Source organism: Magnolia sinica, chromosome 17 (assembly GCF_029962835.1).
Source record: "Magnolia sinica isolate HGM2019 chromosome 17, MsV1, whole genome shotgun sequence".
Classification (NCBI taxonomy): domain Eukaryota; kingdom Viridiplantae; phylum Streptophyta; class Magnoliopsida; order Magnoliales; family Magnoliaceae; genus Magnolia; species Magnolia sinica.
Genome location: NC_080589.1, coordinates 19,126,558 through 19,146,770, shown reverse-complemented (window position 1 = coordinate 19,146,770; position 20,213 = coordinate 19,126,558). Strand labels below are relative to the sequence as shown.

General features: G+C 39.8%; 1 pseudogene; it reads left to right on the top strand.

Moving 5' to 3' along the window:
- The first annotated feature begins 6,453 nt into the window (after nt 1-6,453).
- Nucleotides 6,454-9,543, top strand: LOC131230448 (cyclin-D3-1-like; annotated as a pseudogene).
- Nucleotides 9,544-20,213: the final 10,670 nt, after the last annotated feature.

Below are 20,213 nucleotides of genomic sequence, written 5' to 3'. Positions count from 1 at the left end.
GATCATGAGAATCATGGTGGGCCATCGGCCACACTTAGGGTCCAAAATGAGATCCATACCATCAATCGGTAGGCCTCACTTGGCCCTTCATCAACAAAAAAAAATCTAGGCCTAATAGAGCACTCACCGTTCGATCTTCTTGGTCCGTTGGAAAGCCAATCTCCTTGTGCTTTTCTTTGATAGAGGGTGATGAGGTTTGGACGGGTAGGATGATGGTTCTTGGGGTGGGAAGTGGGCCACACAACATACACTTTTCTCCCACCTAAGGAAGAGCTTGGACGTCCATTTTTTCTCATTGAAAATGCTTGAAAAGTGTGTTGAGAAAGAGACAGAGAGAGAGAGAGAGGTGGTGGTTGTAAGGAGTGGTGGATGTGGGGTGAGTGATGGATGTGAGGTGAGTGATGGGTGAGGTGAGAGATTGGTTGACTTTTGGGGTTTGCTTGACTTGTGGAGAAATAAAGCATGGGTTGCTCTTGTACTTGACATGAGGTGATTGATTGATTGATTGATGAGACATGTTGTAAAGATTCTCTGGGGATCGTAAAAGCGCGGCGTTTCTTCGAAATAAACGCCGACCCAGGTCTTCCTGTCAGGGTATCGGATCTGTGCACGAGTCACGGTGTTGGAACTGTGGTGATGGTGTGGTCACAATGGTACAAGTCTCAGATTAAGCTGACTCAAATCTATAGGATATGACTTAGGGTCACGCGCAAACATCGATTATACATTGTAAGTTGCCGAGATTCGTCGGGAAGGATCGCGGGAGTCGACGGAACAGTACGGACTAGGATACGGGTCTTACATCGCTTAATTTTTATGCTTCCCTCACTCAATTTCTAGTTTGCCTCACTCAATTTTCATGTTTGCCTCGCTCAATCTCTAGTTTGCCTCACTCAATTTTCATGCTTACCTCGCTCAATTTCTATTTTGCCTCTTTCAACTTGCATGCTTGCCTCGCTCAATTCCATGATAGATAGCGTCGCTGAATTTAACGAGCACCACATGAAATCATTCGTATCTCTGAAGCCCTAATCCATATAAGCTCTAGTTGTTTATTTAAAAATTTAATGCATTGCTTACTCTTTATTTCCTTAAGCTCTGTATCATCCTCATCTATTATTGAACATGAGTACTCGATCTTCTATTATTTAATCGAGTTTTGTCTGATAGCAAACTTCCATTGCTTAACGATTCACTGATATAATGTAATTGTATTGGTTTTCAGATAATGGCTACCAAAATCATCTGTTGTTATGGCAGGGAGTTAGAATGTGAAAACAAGCAATACTCTTACACTAGTGGAAATTCGAAAACTTTTACGCTACGTGTTGAGACACCGTACGAGGAGCTTTTATCTAGAATTTATATGATTATTAAGAGTAAACCAACATATTGTGATATTAGGATGAAAGTATTGTATCATTGCTCAAACGAATCAATCCCTTCAACCGAAATCGAAGACGACAATGACGTGAGAGAGTTCCTGGAAACATAGTTGGAGCATTCGAATAAATTCATCCCTTTACTCATCGAGACAACGCAACAATTAATAGGACAACACATGTGGATAGTGTGCCTGAGGAGCATGGAGTGGAATTTAAATATATGGCATTGCCATTATACGTGGGAGTAAGCAACGATCAATTGCCCGAGCCGCTCAAACATCAAATTTTGTAACTAGCCAAGTCAGCGGGCATGTGACCTTAACCTCATTTATGAATACATGGCACCGCCTTTAGCAACAACTGCAGATCTGCCATCATAATCCACCACCCAAGCTGTACGTGTAAGAGACATTCCACTTCCAGACCTTACTGAAACATCAAATTTCATCACTCATCTAGTTCCTGATCCATTCGATGATGCTGCATTCACCAATGCAAAACTGCTGGAATATACGGATTCGTTGGGTGAGCCGATCGATATAGCCGTTAGACAAGCGTTTAAGGACAAGAGTCAGTGCCAGTATGTTTTGAGCTAATTTACAATTCACAATAACTTCCAGTATAGGGTATTCTACTCAAATTCTAGGAGATTTACGGCGATGTACTTCGAAGATACATGCGAATGGAGGGTTCATGCATCTCGGGTGAATGATGCGGAGATATTTAAGATGCAGAATTATACGTCAAAACACACATGCGGCATGTCATGGATGAAGAGCGATCACTGGCAAGCAAGTAGTAAGTTAGCATGTGATCTGGTTGTTAGCCGCATTGAGCAACGCTTAGGGTTGAGGCCACCTAATATTATCTTCACTATGCAACAGAAATATAATATTCATATTAGTTATAAGAAGGCATGAAAAGCTAAGGAGCTTGCAATTAATTACGTGATGGAGTCTTATGAAAACTCTTACAATCAACTCCCCTTGTATTTGCATGAGTTGAGGATGGCCAACCCGGGGATGGCGACTGTTGTGGTTGTTAACTAAGAGACTTTCAGGTTCGATAAGTGTTTTGTAGTGCTCGAATAATGTGTTTAAAGTTTTTAGAATTCTATGTGAAAGGTATTGGCCATCAACGAGACACACTTAAAGGATAAATACAAGGGTGTTCTATTCATTGTCACGGCCTTAGATGGGGACAATCATATTTTTCCAGTTATATTTAGCATCGAGGAATCAGAGAACAGCCGCAGCTGAAATTGGTTCCTTAACTACCTCAACCATACATTAGGGTCTCTTTTAAGTCTTGTGATTATATCCGACCGACATAAAAGTTTAATGAAAGAGGTTCCCCAAGTCTTCACACATGCAATCCATGGCTATTTCACGTACCATATCTATAGGAACTTGGTGGACACTTTTAAAGACAAGTCGTTGGAGATGTACTACTGGCAGGCTGTGAAGACATGTAGGAGGGCTAAATTCGAAAAGTTAATGCATGATATCGAAATGGCCAACCCCCCAGTGCATGCATGGTTAAGAGAAATCAGGTATAAAAGATGGGCATCTTCATACTTTTCAGGAAAAATATTCAACTTGGTTACTACAAACATATCCAAGTGTGTCAATTCCCTCTTCAAAGAAGCACGCAAATACCCCGTTACTAAATTGATAGAGGTTGCAAGATTTAAGATACAGGAATCGTTTTATAAGAAAAGAGAATCTGCTACATCATTTGTAAGTCCATAAACACCATGGGCAGAGGAACAATTAAAGGATCTTGTACAGAAGGCGCGAGATATTCGCTGTCATACAAATTCTCGAGATGAGTACTATGTTGTTAGATATTATAATGATATAGTCAAGCTCAGTGAGCTTTCGTGTATATGTCACGAGTTTGACGTGAAGGGGTACCCTTGTATGCATGTCCTGTCGGCATGTATAAACTATAATCTTCCTCATTACTCATACTGCTCCTCATTCTATATGGCGCAAAATTACTTGACCACTTATAATGAATCGGTGTACCCAGTACGTGACAAGAGTGAATGGGAACCTATAGTTTGCTTCAAGGAGTATTGTGCGAAGATTAAACTCCCAGGACAAAAGAGGTCATTTGGAAGACCAAAAAGCTAAAAATTCTCTCGTGTGGAGAAGAACGGAAAATAGTCAAGTGCAGGCGATGCAAATAAATAGGGCATAATCATCGAAAGTGCAAGTTTCCTATACCTGATGTATAACATACTTTGTCATTTATTTAGTGTTTTGTATGATATACAGCTTGTAATGTATTTTATGTATTGATGTCCCTACTCAATTTTCTCTTATGGAATGATCTTTTAGTTGCCTTGCTTATTTTCAATTTGCCTCTTCAATTTTCATATTGCCTCGCTCAATTTTCAGTTTGCCTCGCTTCCTTTATAGTTTACGTTGCTCAATTTCTAGCTTGTACCGCTTAATTTTCAGTTTGTCTCGCTAAATTTCTAGTTTGCCTCGCTCAATTTATAGTTTTCCTTATTGAATTCCTAGTTTGCCTTGCTCGATTTCAGTTTGCCTCGCTGAATTTCAAGGTTGGCTCGGTGAATTCCTAGTTTGCCTCACTCAATTTCAATTTCCCTCACTGAATTTCAAGGTTCCCTCACTCAATATCAAGCTTATCTCGCCAAATTTCAAAATTGTCTCGCTGAATTTCTAGTTTGCCTCGCTGAATTTCTAAATTGCCTCGCTCAATTGTCAGTTTGTCTCGCTGATCTTTGAGGTTGCCTCGCTCAATATCAAGCTTGTCTTTCTCAATTTCTATGTTGCCTCACTCAATTTGTAGTTTGCCTCGCTCAATTTCTACTACTTACCAATGCTTGATCTCAAATCCTTATAACCTCAAACATGTGTCATTGTGGCCTTCTCTTTTAGTAGCAATCCATCCATTGAGCCATTGTTGGTATGGTTAGGATTATCATAATAGAGTAATTCTTTATAACCATAGGCAGCCCATGATGGTCCCCATTAAATGTATGGTTCAAAATGCATCTAGCGAAGGAGAAGAAATACACACAAAAGAGAAAATATCTAAAAATGAGACATGAAATTCATATTGTTGCATGCAGTTGGTATTGAGGGTCAACATTCCCAATTGCAATTGCATTACTAACCAGTTGGTCTTGAAATAAATGTAACAGCAATTTGAGGATGAAATTTCATGATTGATTTAAACTGAAATGTTGTAATTCATCTCAATTGAAGTGTACATCATATACTAAAATGGACATTGAAACATGGGTTGTTACAATACTTGCACAGGAAATACTAAGGTTACTAGTCACTTACCCATGCTAAAACTACAACATAATCTAAGAAGAAACTGGTCATTACATGTCAAAATGGAAAGCAAATCCTAACTACTTAAATATCAAGTTAGTAACTGTCATCGGTACTAACTATTGGTCCTCCGAGTCGAGCGAAGGAGGGAGCGCTCCCTCCTTCTGGACACAACACAGTATCACCTTGATGGTGCGATACATCTTCTTAATCCTCCTTTTTAGGTTCCCTGGTTTTCTTCTATCCTGTCTATCCTAGCATTGAGTGCATCTAGGCCCTCGGGCACACCTGCGGTGGTGACTGGCTCTTCACTGCTCAATTTTCCTCAGCTCCTTGTTCATTCGGTTCTTCCTCATCATATTCTTCTTCTCCTTCTTCATCTTCCTCTTCTTCTTCATCCCCAGACTCTTCAATACGAGCCCGGGGCTGTTTAAATCTTATCAACATACAATTTAAGGTGTCCTCATTGATCACCTCGCTGAATTTCCAGTTTGCCTTGCTGAATTTTCAGCTGGCTCCGATGAATTTTCAGTTTTCCCCGCTCAAATTTTAGTTTGCCCCGCTCAATTTCTGGTTTACCTTGCTCAATTTTCTGTTTACCTTTCCAGTTTGCCCCGCTAAATTTTCAGCTGGCCCTGATGAATTTTCAATTTGCCCTGCTCAATTTTCAGTTTGCCCCACTGACGTTCACTCTAATGATCAATGAGATGATCCTTACCGCTTAATCAGTGAGATGAAATGAAAATAGAGACTGTTGCATCAGTAACTATGGCTTCCTTGAAAGATCTGGCCTCAGTCCAGGATATATACTGATCTGGCCTCAATAGTATAAGAATGGCCCACTCTTAAAGTCAACTCAACTCAATTTTTAAATATCAGACATTAATGAGTCTGTGTATTCAATATTCTAGAGAATTCGACATTGTTACTCGACTCGACATGACTCCACAGACTTTCAAGTCAGACAAGTTTGAGAGTTATATACTATGGGCTGTAGAAGAAAGAAAAAGTCAAAGAAACTCTTCAAGGCCCTCCCCAGCTAGCAATGGTTTCCTGTCAGGATGAGTTTATCTGCATCAAGCAACCACTTCAGGTTAAGAATAAGGCCCAAGACTCCAAATAAATATACTGATCTATTCTTTCCTAGTATCTCCTGGTAGACAAGAACCAGCTACTATAAATGGTTCCAGATGTTGGTACCACCTGTAAATCAACTAGGTAACTTTATAATATGTAGGCATAACTAGTACTTTTAGGTCGTCTTCAAACCCCCCACTAACAAAAAAACTGATAATGAAAAGCCTGACAATCTAATTGTGAAAGAACATGAAATTTGCAATGAATCTAAATCAACTTTTTGCTGTTGCAATATCCCCTTCAAAATGAAGAAAAGAACCCACCATCTTGACACAAAGCACAGGAGTCAGTTATGTATCCTTCCTCCAAAACAATATAACTTGGACACGAGTGACTCAATGTTAGATGTGGATAAAGCTGGGCATAATGGACCCGATCCAGTGGATCCGACCCGATCTGACCCAATTTGAACAGAACCTATGGCCTGAATCGGGCAGGTTCAAGTAGGATCAGGTAGATCCGACCGTTAATCGGATCGACTTCGGGTTAATAACAAATCGGACCGGACCGATCTGCAATCCGATCCATTCAGAACTAATCCGACCAGATTCGAACAGAACCGGATGTAGTTAGTAACTAGGAAATTACAAACATTCACCTCTTTTGGGATGATAATGATCTCCTCTCTCCTCTCCAAAGAACAAGAAACCCATCTTCATCTCTCTCCTTCCTATCTCGATTCTAAGATTGCGGTAATGACCATTGTAGTTGAAGTGTGAATATGTCAATATGTCCTAGAGGGGAGTGAATAGGACTTTTTTAAATTTTTATGGTAATTTAAAATCCTATCAACCCTATCCTGAATAAATATGCAAGTATCAGGATTTCTTCAAAATAACTCTAATGGCTTCCAAGACAAATAGAGGATCCAATCACAACACTATTCAAAAGATAAACAGGATGATTAACAGAGTTCATGATGGATGTGACTGTGTGTGAGGTGTGATTCTACTTAGTTCCAGAAGGACATGCATATGTAATATGAAAACAATCAGTGAAATCACATAAATAGTATAAGCAAATGGTAATCTCAAACACAGTCATTTTTATAGTGGTTCGACTAAGTGTCTACTCCACTTCCGGCAGACGGACTCAACCCTTGAGTGTGCCGAATCTTACTAACGGAGGTTTCACAACAGGTTCACCTCAAACCGAAGGTTTCAAATCAGGTTCACCCCAAACCAGTACAACCTACACTAAGCTGACTCCAACGTGTCTACATGACATAATTTATGCCCCACACAGAAGAAAGGGTCAACACATAGCACCCAAATTTTAGGCCACACAAGCCAAGGATCCACACAAGGAACCTCACCAGTTTATGCTCTCATGAGCAAGGGTCAACACGCAGCACTCGACTTTTAGACCACACAGATTAAGGACCTACATAAGGACCTAAGAGTTTATGCTCTCCACAGAGCAAGGGTCAACACAAAGCATCCACCACGTACACTCTCGTCGGAGGCCTCCTATGAGGGCTTGAAAGGGGTGAGAAACACCTTAGACCCAATCCTACAGAAGGAATGATCACAAGGGTTCTCTTGACTTTAATGACTTACAGATAAGTAGATGAGCCTCATTCAACACGTTGATGAAGATCTCCTCCTTTGATGACGAAGAATCTTCAGCTCCCTTGAACTGCAACTCAGATGATTTACCAATGTAAGGTGACGAGTTGGGTCAAGGTTATGATGAAATCTTACTCTATTAAATATTTTCCTATAAAGGAGATAGAGCGATTCCAATCATCTATGCATTCAAGGCATCTCAGCTTAATGATTTTCCATTAAGGTGGTAGTTGTAGGATCCTTGAATGCGGAAGTTCATTCCCTAATTCACTCTATTGAATATCAATTATGAGGGTGAATTGGAGGATGAACTCCCATGAGAGAAAAGGCTTAAGGTATATGATCTGGGGTTAAACACTTAAAAACACTCTCTTTTTTCTCTACCAATAACCAAGGGCAAGCTCTCATTAAATAGGCAAAAGGTTTCAATAGATATAAAATGGTCACATTTATGGCAGAGTTCGATATCATCGAGCAGGGTCGATATACTCTCGATAACATTGACTGGCCACTCGATGATACGAACTCAGCTATCAAACACTTTTGAAACATTTTACCAACTAGTTGAGGGAATCGAACATGCGTCGATGTCATTGGATTTCGAACTCTGATTTCATCGACACGAGGTTCGATTCCTCGACAATTGAAAATGTGAGAGCACTTGCCTTTGAAACATTTCAGGTATAAGATATGATGGAGCATCACTCGATATCATCGAAATTTGAATGTCAATGATATCAATGATAGTGTCGATTCATTGATAATTTCAAGGGATTTTTCTATAAGCTTGCTGCACAGTTTATGTCCACTTTCAATGACATCGACCTTTCCTTGATATGATCGATATTTGAATATCAATTTTATCGAGTGACCCTCAATCCAAGAAAATTAACCTGAAAACCTGCTGGATAGATTTGTGTCCCAATCCGATATTATCGAAGGTCTATCGATATCATCGAGATTTGAATTTTGAGGATATCGAGGAGCCCTTCGATATATCGAGAATCACAGAATTTGCCTTAGTGGTATTTTGGACACAACAGACCAAATGTCGATTTTATCGAGTCTACTTCGATGGACTCGAGATTCAAATGTCGATGATATCGAGCAGTCCATCGATTCATCGATAATTCAGTCCATAGTTCTTTATGGTTGCTGAACATCTGAAGTCCTCATTTCGATAATATCGAGTGAGCTTTGAGGACATCGATAACAGGGTTCGATTTCATCGAGCCATATATTGATAAATCGACAAAGGTAGAAAACTTAAAGATTTTCCTGAGTTTTAAAAAAATTTTCTAACAAAAAATCTTAGGATGTTCTATGCAATTTTAAGGGTTTTTAATTACCTGGTGTTTTGGGACATGGGATGTGAGGCTAAGATTTACCTTTGGCGAGTTCGGGCACATATCCTATTGAGGCAGACGCTTGATCAATCTTCCTATGGAGCTCATTTGTCTAGCTAACTCAACACTCACGCTAATTGACAAACCAGGGCACTTTCAGATTCAAACACTTATCTCGCTTCTCCTCGCAGAGAGGCTGTTGATTGGATGCTCAGAGTCAGTGCCTACTACGATTTCACACCTCTAGCTGCAGTTCTGTCCGTCGATTATCTTGATAGGTTCCTGTCCAGCCTCCATTTCCAAAAGGACAAGCCATGGATGACATAGCTCGCTGCAGTTGTGTATCTTTTTCTAGCTGCAAAAGTGGAAGAAACCCAAGTCCCCCTTCTCTTGGATTTGCAAGTAAATAATTTTTTTTAAAAAAAACCCTCAAATTTCTTGCTTTTTTGGGGGATTTCTATAGCGTTTTGATGATTTCGAGATAAAAATCTAATTGGTTTTTTCTATTTCTTTTTTTTTTTTAATAATTAAGGTGGAAGATTCTAAGTATGTATTTGAAGCGAAGATGATTCAGAGAATGGAATTGTTGGTCCTCTCGACCTTGAAATGGAAGATGAATCCTGTTACTCCACTTTCATTCATCGATCATATCATTCGATGGCTTGGATTGAAGACCCACCCGCATTGGGAGTTTCTTAGGAGGTGTGAATGGTTGATTCTCTCTGTCATTGCTGGTGAGATTCAAAATCAGATACTTTTTGGATTTCTTTTCAATGAAAATCTCAATTGATTTGTATTTGTGTTTGGATAATCAAATTCAAAGGTTACTTCTTTCTATTCGATCAGGCTAAAATTGAATGTTTATGAGCACAACCAATCTGGACCTGGCCAAATTCGATCTGACTCGGTTTTCTTGATCAAGTCGGACTCGGATCGGTTCAACCCAGCATGAGTTAGGATCGAATCGAGTCAGATGACCTAGACTCAATCCCGGATAGGACCGAATTCGGTTCAAGCCATTCAAAACTCGGACCAAGTCGAGTTGGACCCAATCCGATTCGACTCGGTCCGATGCCCAACTCTAGATGCGGATAGCTGTGCCTTGTATATTTTTCATTAAAAGTCAAGTTCACCCCATGTCAGTACAGATTTAAAGCACTAATCATCACAAGCTATCTTATTCATTTATATTTGAAAATTTCAAAAGCTATTGATAATAAATAAAACCAAAACTTCAATTAATTATCTATGAAGATGGTTCCCAATGGTTATTTTTTCCTTGGTGAATTAACAAGGACCTCGGCCAAGTTAATTCAGATAGGCTAAGAACCTCGCCTATTCACACTATGGATAAGTACCATACATAACTAGGCCTACTTTTGCAATAACTCGGCCGATCCACCAAGTTGTAGATACTCAACTCGAGTCGGTCATCATCATCTAAGCCTTATCCCAACTAATTGGATCAGCTACATGAATCCTTTTTCAATATTCCACTGTATAAAGTGCCATAACCATAGTTACAGCATAGGTCATCCAGTCTTTTCTTACTACCTCCACCCACATCCTTCTGGGCCTTCCCCTTGCCCTCTTAGAACCTTCAACTTGTACCAAATCACTCTTATCTTGGTCTCCATTGCACATGGCCAAACCATCCAAGTCTATATTCCTCATCTTATTACTGAAATCAAGACTAATCTAAGTCTATATGCCTACATGTCTGTATGATGGATGATATTTTTGAGTGATTTTATTCTAATTACTAGTTCATACCAGTACTTTGAGAGCATGTTTGGGCGCATGATTGAATTGAATTGCATTAGTAGTCTAATAAGGTGCTAATGGTCAAATTGCAATTACCTTCCTGACATTGATACCAAGGACTAGCCTCTAAATTGCAGTGATGTTGTGTACCTAAAATTTGAGGGATACTTTCATCATGAATGCTACAGAAAACGTGTAACACCCTGATTCTCATAACCCGAGGATGATCACTTGAGCACGAGAATCCCGAGGGGTTACGTCATACTATGTAACTACCATTCATGTAATGTTCAACACCTTTCATAATATCAACACATAACTGCTATATAAACTAATTAATCAAGTTCATCATGTATGAGTGGAAGTAAAAAAGAAAAAAAGTAAAGCAAGATCCCATAGCAGGGGATTTTTAATTACAATTCCCAAACCAAGCAAAACTAGGATAATGTCTGAAAACATGAAAGTAAATAGATCCTATATCATTAGTTGAGCTCCAACGGCTCAACCGTGTCAACATACTGTCCTTCCTCTCGATACTCCTCATCAGCTGCACCAAGGGTGTCATCATAGGCGCCATCTTCCTCCGTCATACCTGTGTCTATTTAGTGCAACCACACGATTGGGGGAGTGAAAACTCAGTGGGAATTTCCCTCATAGATTTAATCATATCACATTATTCCAATGTAGGTTAACATAGCATATTCGATTCATAAGGCAGTACAACTACATATGCATATGCACGAATGTATGAATGTATGTTCAAGTCACAGATTTGGGTATGCACATCCAATTGTCAAAATAAAAGACTGCCCGCGGTAGGTAAACTACCTGGAAAAGGCCATGAAGGTGAGTGCGCCCAAGGATGACCTCCTAGAAAAATACACAGGGTACGTTCGATGAGGTATTAAAATCCTAAAAAAATCTCTTGTAAAGGAGTGGCCCATAGTGGTGCAAATGCACATTACCTGATGGTCAACTTAGGTAATAGAACCTTTAGCAACCCAACTGTAACGTCTCGGATTTTTGCCAACTTTAAGTTAGACGTCCTTGGGCAATAAGTCTATCATAATACCTTATCAAATTCTCAAAACTCAATCCTAAAACCTCAAATCCCCTTTCAACCCATTTCCTTCAAAAATCTCACCTTTCACCACCTTATTCTTCAAATTTTTCTAAGTACTTTCATATTAGATACTAATCTTAAAGTTTAAATGATGAAGAACAATACTTAAACTAAAATTTACTATAAATAGTAAATATATAAATAAAATAGGTTTTTGACCATTAAACTTGTGAAATATCACAAAATAAATAAGTTTTTTGGATATAGCATCTTCTCCTACCCCAAAATCTTGTACGTCAAGTAACTAATTTTAGTTTGTAAAATATACTCATTTCAAAATTCACATGGAAGAACCACTAGCAGACAGCACAGCGGGGTGTGGCACCACCACCCAGTCGGCGGCGCGCCGCCGGTGCACCGAATTTCGGTGGACCCTCGCTTCAATTTTCTGCACATTTTGACCAATTTCAAAAAGTCATATCTCCTTCGATATAACTCCGATTTAGGTGATTCAAAGCCAAATTGAAGCTTAATAAGTCTAGTTTCATATAAAAATAAGTAAAAAAATAAAATAAAATTTTTAATATAGTTAAATCTAGGTTGATGTGACAACTATCCAAAAATTATTAGTTCAGGCAGCTACTACTTTTAGAATTTTTAGAATTTTTTTAGAGCATGAAATTTAATGAAATTTGGTGAAAATAAATTAGACTTAATGATGAACTACTAGAAAAATAATTAAAATAATATACTAACTAAAAGTGCCAAAAAAATTATATGAAATAGAGTTATTGAAACTAAAAATTTTCTACAACTACATGTTGCCAATGGGCCGCGCGTATCTTTTTCATCTTCAACTTTTTATACTTAGCGTCTTCTTAGAAATTACTTATAATCATACTAGGAATCATCCTATATGATTAAATCTCAAAAGCCAGTTGCTCTTGGGAGCACATTGAAACTCCGTATCGGATCTGGACCGCACGTCGAAAGTCCGATGACGGCGAAACTATAGGGTTATAACTGCCTTATTAGGCTTGACAAGTATCATGGGAATCGAGCCCAAATAGTATCCAAAAACACATAACTTGAGTCTTGAGCCTTAAGCGAAGTGTGTGAGAAATGCGAATATCTTTAGAAAGTGAACAAGAACTTAAGTGAATTGGACTAGTTGCTAGCGAGCGAAATTGAAGACTTCAGGCCATCAGATTCTAACCAAACTTCACCCATGGATCAGGAAAATTTCTCTGTTCTTATCCGTATACTTGTGACCCTAATCGAGTGACAACGACTGTTGATCTGATACGGGTCCTCCACGTTCAATCTACTAATCTGGTCATACTGAAATCATAACCTGGCCTAGATCAATTGTCAAGGAACTTACTCCGTGACATAGACAGGTAATGGACCTCCAAATGAGCCCCATTCATCAGAAACAGTAGCCCTTTAGCTATAACCCAAGTATACCATGGCCCTGGAGCCATTGACATCGCTTCTGGGCCTATATAAGGACCTTAAACCACCCCTCTCATTCTATACAAATTTCTCAAACCCTAGGTGAGAGAAGAAAGAAAAGAGTGAGGAGTAGAGTGAGAGTTCGGGAGATCGTTGTAGGGATTCACCCACTACTCCACGTACCGAATCGCCTCCCCACCATCACTACACGAGCCGTTCCAACTTCGATTTGGGTAAGAAATCCTAACTCTAATCTTGGTTTGAAAATTTAAATAGAATAAATGACGAAATAGCTAACCTATTTCATCGTATAGGTACCGTCGTTCCATTTTCGGGAACGTTGTATTGGAACCGATTCAAATCGGGTATTCCGACAAAAGGTGCAAACTATAAACATTTAGGTTATGGTTTTCAAGGCTCTCAATGTCAACTAATGATTTATGTCTGACTTGATTGCTACCATATCGTCTTAAACACGTCAATTTCGATGCATTACACATGTATGAACTATGTTGTATAACTACGCATCCTATGTGTTTGTTGAAATGTTTGAATGAACATGTAAACATGATTTGTGCTTGTTATGATTCCTAAGCTAGGATTCATGATTGTTATTTGCGTGGTGACATCCTTATAGAAGGAATTGTTAAAATACTTGTTGTAACTAACCTAGTCTATGTATCTGCCTATGTGTAGCCTAAGTGTTTGATAAATTGTCTGAATGAGAAAATGTTGATGATTTATATCTATTAAGAGTATTAAGATAGTATTCCTATTTACCTTGCTCGTATTTATTATTTCCTTCATATAATCACATTTGCCGTTACATAATTTATGGATGAAATTCAATGTTTAGTAATATGTTAATGTGTTTGATAAAATGCTCAAATGAGTGTTATATTTAGATTGTTCGTTAAATGCTTATATGATTATCACATGTATCCACATGTTATATCTGAGTAAGATTGGGACTACAACGTAGTCCAAGCAGTCAGTAACAATTTCCATTTGAGTGGCGGAACTAGTCTAACCACAGTTAATATGTTCGGTGAATCCGGGTCATACGATGATTGTCGACAGTGGTTAGGCCACGTGGAGTGCTTATGCGCTCCATGTCGATTAACTCACCATGCACTCGTACCAATCAAACTTGTCTAATAAATAGATTGGCCTATTGTGTGTTTACCATGTATGGACATCACTGCTTGAATCTAAGGTACCATTACCAATGTAAAGACCCGTTTCAACTATGGCACTATGATCCGCTAAGACTTATGAGCCAGGCATGGTGGTATGAGACACCATGGTTGAGCTGTCGACCTACACTAGGGTGACGAACCTACCCATAGTGACTAGTGAACTACCCAAACTGTGAGCCGGGCATGGTGGTATGGGACACTGTGTTCGAGCTGTCAGTCTACACCAGCATAGCCTGGCTGTGGTCCCAATGTGGGTTAGAGTGAACCGTCTGATATGGACCCCCTTCGAAAATAGCACTCCAGTTGGTAGGGCATTGGTGGAGTGACCTCAATTATAAAGTTTTAAATTTGTCTATTGACTACTTTTCATTAGGGGTGATGCCCTGCAACTTGCCTATCGTATGTGACTAACTAGGATTGACAACCCTAAATGGATCCCCGTTTGAGTTATTAATATAAAGAGAGGTACCTTAGCTTCTCAAATCTGTTGTATGAATAAGTCTAATCAATTACTTGGCTAACACGACCATACACCACATTGCATGTGCTTTGGCGAGGAAGCACATGTTTAGAGAGTTTTCCATGGGCGTTCGTAAGATGAAGTCGCTGAGGGAGTGCAGGCAAGGGCATGCATCGTTACTACATATCATTCCTACATTAACAAGAGTAGTTAGGAAATGCTTGTTGTATTACTTTATCATTACTGCTTGATTGAATTGGTAACATGTTAACCTTTGCCTTATAGTACCACTGAGTTGGTCACTCATTCCCACCCTTGGATGGTGTTTTAAAACACCACTCAGATTCCAGTTTAGATGTAGGTAACGATAAAGTCTATGCGTTGGAGGAAGAATTCTCCTACGTTCAGCCCTCAGGCGAGTTTATGTAGACCTCGTGCTGATTCGACGGGATTATAGGAACTTATGGATTAGTTAAATGCTTTACATTTTGATATTTTATCTATTCTGAAATGATACATGTACATATATTCAGCCCGATTACGTACTCATACTCCTGAGTTTGTGAACTACTTTTATATTTAGATACTTGTGCTTTAGACTTCCATTGCTTACTTACATTATCTCTAGAGTATGATATGTTGTTTTAGTATAATTCCACTCATGTGTAATGCATTGATATGGATGACATATAAACATCATTATCCATGTTGTAGAAGTGATGCGTTGGATCTCGGGAATAGAGCTTTGCTCAACCCCCGAAATTCAGGGCATTACACCAACAAGGTGTGACTTACAATGAACACTCGGTAAAACTCACATGTCATGCATGAATGTTATACACCATGGCACTTATATACATTTCTTTGATAGGGTAGGAATGACCTTCAAATTTTAAGCAAGAAACATCCATCCATGAATTATATATGGACTTTCATAACTTCTTTACATTCAATGAAGGGCTCACCAAGCGTTAGGTAAAGTTTCAAGTGAGCTTATATCCTCTGAATTATTTAAGGGCCCTCTTTTATCTCTAAGGGAGCCGTCTTGCATGCATTCTTCAAACGATTCATAATGTAATACAAAATAAGAATTGTAAGGCTCGAGTCATGTTATTGGAATTATATTCATGTTGACAAGAGCAAGTTTTGCATTATGATAAATCCATAACAACTATGCAAGATAGAATTTCAATCATTATTTTGTTATACTACTTGAAAGTCAATTCCCATTTTCCTTATTGTAGAATCTACCCACATGACAGTGTCAAGTAAACCAAAAACTAGAGAATATAGAAAGTCATGAAGAAACTTTTCACTATACAGTTTATAGAATAACTTAGTATGAGAGTTTCCTCTTCTCATTATGAGTAGTGGAAGTCTTTTCATATGCAATTGATTCCGAATGTGGCATGGACATTATAAAACAACACATAGTTAATGGAAATCGCATTAAAAGATCACTTCATGAAAATCTTCTTAACCAGGGATTAGAAATATGCAACTAGGGCCAATGCTTCTCTAAACTTCTCCACATTGGGAATTTAATCTACATGGAATTTAATGAATAGAAGAAGCTAAGAGGGATTCTCCTCACCTTGGTGTTGATCTTGATTCGTTGTTCTTACAAAAGGAGTCCAAGATGCTTGTTCTTAGAGTTGATTTGAAGGGGATTATCCTTCAAACAAGGTGACAGTGGGTAACAGTACCTGTTGTAATATATTATAGGGCTCTAGTAAGTCATTGTAAGGTTTCAGAGAGTCGACACCGAGTTGACTCGGCTGAGCACAACTAGTTGATTTTCTTTTCTAAGAAAACTCACCTGTTGTAGTAACTTGCTGGGGTCTTGGATGTATGGTGAGTGCTTCAAATTTTAGGTGAGGGACATGTTCTGATTGTCTATTTCAGAGGTTAATCACTGAGTTAACTCAGTTAGGTGAACAACTAGTTTTTGATATAAAACTACGACAGCAGTAGGTTTAGTTTTGTTACCTGATGGTCCTCCTTGAAGGCGTAGAGTGGTTGAATCAGAAGGATCCTCAGCTTCGACTTCAGGTCAGGGCTCCACTTGAAACGTGGAGGAGTCACTAACTCAGTAACCCCCCAACTCAGCTGACTTTTCCAATTATTGGGTCTGATATTCCGGCAGTGACCAAGATCAACCTGAGATACTTGATGGTGCAGTTGTGCTAGGTCAAACCGACCACTGCCATGGGTTCTGATCTGGATTTCCACCTAAAAACGTGGTTAAGTCGCTCAACTCGTGACCAAGTTAAGGTGACTGTGAATGCAGTCAGCCAAACTGACGAGTTCGTCAGTAACAAAGGGAGGAGCGACGAGGATTACTTGATTCGGGACAATGCTCGAGTGCAGACAGATGGTTTGGGACGATAGGCTTTACCAGCAGATGATGCAGCTGGACAGTGGTTGGAGTGCGAACTCGGTTGATTCGGGACGAGCTGTAAACCGGTTCCAGCAACTGTTTCCTCTCTTATGACTCTCACTAACGTCTTCCTCTCTCTCAATCTTACTTCCCTCTCTCTGTTCTCTTTACAATATCCGCACAACTCAGGCCGAGTCAAGTTGCTATCGAACCAGCAACTCGCTCAAGCGGCGTTCAAACTCTCCCACTCTCTTTCTCTTTCCATTTCTTTCTTTAATTCTCCTTGGGATTTGCCCTAAAACCAAGCTACTTATAGCCTTTTCGATTCTAGAGAGTTCTATGGCTAATCACGAGGATTAGTGTGCAGAGAGCTTGAGTTAACCAAGGATAGCTAATCGAATGGATTTCTTAAGGCATCAATCCTTATGCACGGGTTCAAACATTTGTCCCTGATGAACAATAGGTGGGATGGGCCACTCGATGAACGGTTTGGATGCGTAAATAGGCAACTTGTGCAAGGTGTGGGTTTCACGGTTGGATCGAGGAAGGTGAAGGACGATAATGGCATTTTTTGGCTTGGTGGTTTATCCATAGATCAGGGCCATTTGGACGGTCCTGATATGGCCTAAAAATAATGTGGGTCCATCTCATGATGCAAGGAGGGTTGTTGATTAAGACAGCCACTTCACAAGGGAAAAACCCACCGCTATACTAAAATCTCACCATTTTCTCATTTGCTAGGGAAATCTTACAAAACCCTAATCTCAACGCTCAGGATGAGCTTGAGAGAAGCTTCTAGACATCCATGAATGGAGAGATGCATCTTTCCTCAATAAGGAAAGATCTTTTTCCACTTTCCGTCAGGTAGGGGTGTGTTTTCGAAAACCATAGGGCTGACGAGGACTCCCTCACACACATGGCTTCCGATCGATGGTTTCCAATGGTCGGATTCACCAGCGGGATGGCATATGTGGCCATACACTCCTCATCAACACCTTCCTTTCGCAATGCCCGACCGGTCGTTACTCGTGCTCGCATAAAAGACTATCAATTGCAAATCTAGGCATGGTTAGGGTCGGTGGGGCCCTTCCCATCTGATGAACAGTCTGGATCACCATTCTTTATTCGAATGGTGGTCGTTTACATCATCGAACGGATGGCCCGGTTTGAATGAGCGTCGAGAGGGAGGAAATTTTGAAATTCCACAGCGTTTGCGATTTCTATCAGGTCAAAGCTCGTTTGACCCAATGTGGAGATTCCGTGCACAGTGCGAGCACATTATCTGTGTACACACACAGATCAGAAGTGGCATCCACGCCGTGATCTTGGCTGATCCACATCGTTAATTCGCCTTGCAAGATCATTGAAAACCTAAGGTGAGTGTTTTAGTAGGTCCTGATTGATTATGGACAAGCTCTAAGTGGTCTGTTTATCCTATAGGGTTTATGAGTCATTCTGGATTGAAGATCAGTCTGCCTCTGTCATGCCCCAAACTCAGAAACCGGGCTCACAAAATTCTCGATCACCGAATCCAGTGGCAACAACCTCCGTAATACCCCATTCTCGAATCCCAGTGCTCATACATCAGATGCCGATCCTGGGATCCTACAAGGAGGATTTTCAACACAAATTTATCTTATAAGAAGCATAACCACAAGTATACCCAAATCACAAGAACAACATCATCATCACATATCCACTAATATAAACATTTGAATACAGTGCTGAAAGGGAATTACATATATAAAAAAATCAAAACTCCAGAAGGCTACACGCTCCAAGCTCGATGCTGCTGCAACCTTATGCCACCTGCATGCATCTATCATATATAAGCTTATGGAAAGCTTAGAGGGTGGTGTAAGTATGTGAGCAGTATATGCTTGCTTAGAATGTAATATCAGAGTAAACGAAAATACTGGTAAGTCCACAGACCATACAATATCAGAGTAAGCAGATATGCTAACAAGTCCATAAAAAAATATCATTAACCTCATTCGAGATATACGATGAAAAGACATGGCAAGCCAATGTCATATACTGAGAAAGTAATGTAAATTAGCTATGTAATGCAGAAACATAATGAAGCAGATATCATATATCGAGGATGGAATACAATATGCAATTCGGAAGAGCTACGAATACCATCAGTCTCATCTAAGTCATATAAATGCAAAAACATAACAAACCAAAATGCCATATGCCAAGGATGTAATTGTAATATGCAATATGTGGTGCAAATGAAATGACCAAGCTACAGTGTGAAGTCGAGATGATAGTACGTGGTATCGCAGGCTATGGGGCTTATCACAAAGGACTTCTATCCAAACCAGTCTTATACCTAAATTTGGATAGATAGACTCAATGTGGTAAGCTCCTGATCTCAGGTTAGTCGCGAGCCCCAACCGAAATCTTGGCCATTGTAAAAGTATACATAACAATTAGTTACGCACCACTAGCCTAAGTGGATAGTGAATGAATGAATATAATGCTAAGTATACAACTCCTACTCCACAAATTGATACTGTACATCTCTGGGATCATTACCAGGGTCTAGTACACTCCACACCAGCTTGCTACCCCATCAAGCGTAAAACTGGGTAAGTGGAAGAGACCTCACTATCTGCCTACCAATATCGGCCCGGCTCGTCGATAGCGGACCCATTTACGAGCTAGTTAGACTTAGCCTAGTATTGTCTACTCCCTCAGGTGGGTAAGGTCACACCCCCTCCCAATCGACCATGATACAGTGGGATATGAGGCCTACTAGTATTTGGCACTCGGGCGCTCATGTATCCACTCGATCTCGACGTTGGGGCGTCCTTTGGTACCAAGAAGGTTTAGTGATTTTCACCCAGAGCCATCTATGACGGCCCAATGCTAATAACAAATTTTTGGTGTCTCATCTGGCCATCCATGATATGCCTGTAGAGGCTACGACCCTAATGTCGCTAGGGCGTACAATAATTACAACACTTAATGCAAGATGCATGAGTCATACAATCTAGTCATGCATCAATCCTGCGCATACTATGCGCTCATGTGAGACCATCTCCGCCTATCAGGGAGTCTCATAACAACTTGCCCAATGGCATATGCAATGGTCAACCACATCTTATAATAAACATGCAGATGATGCGTA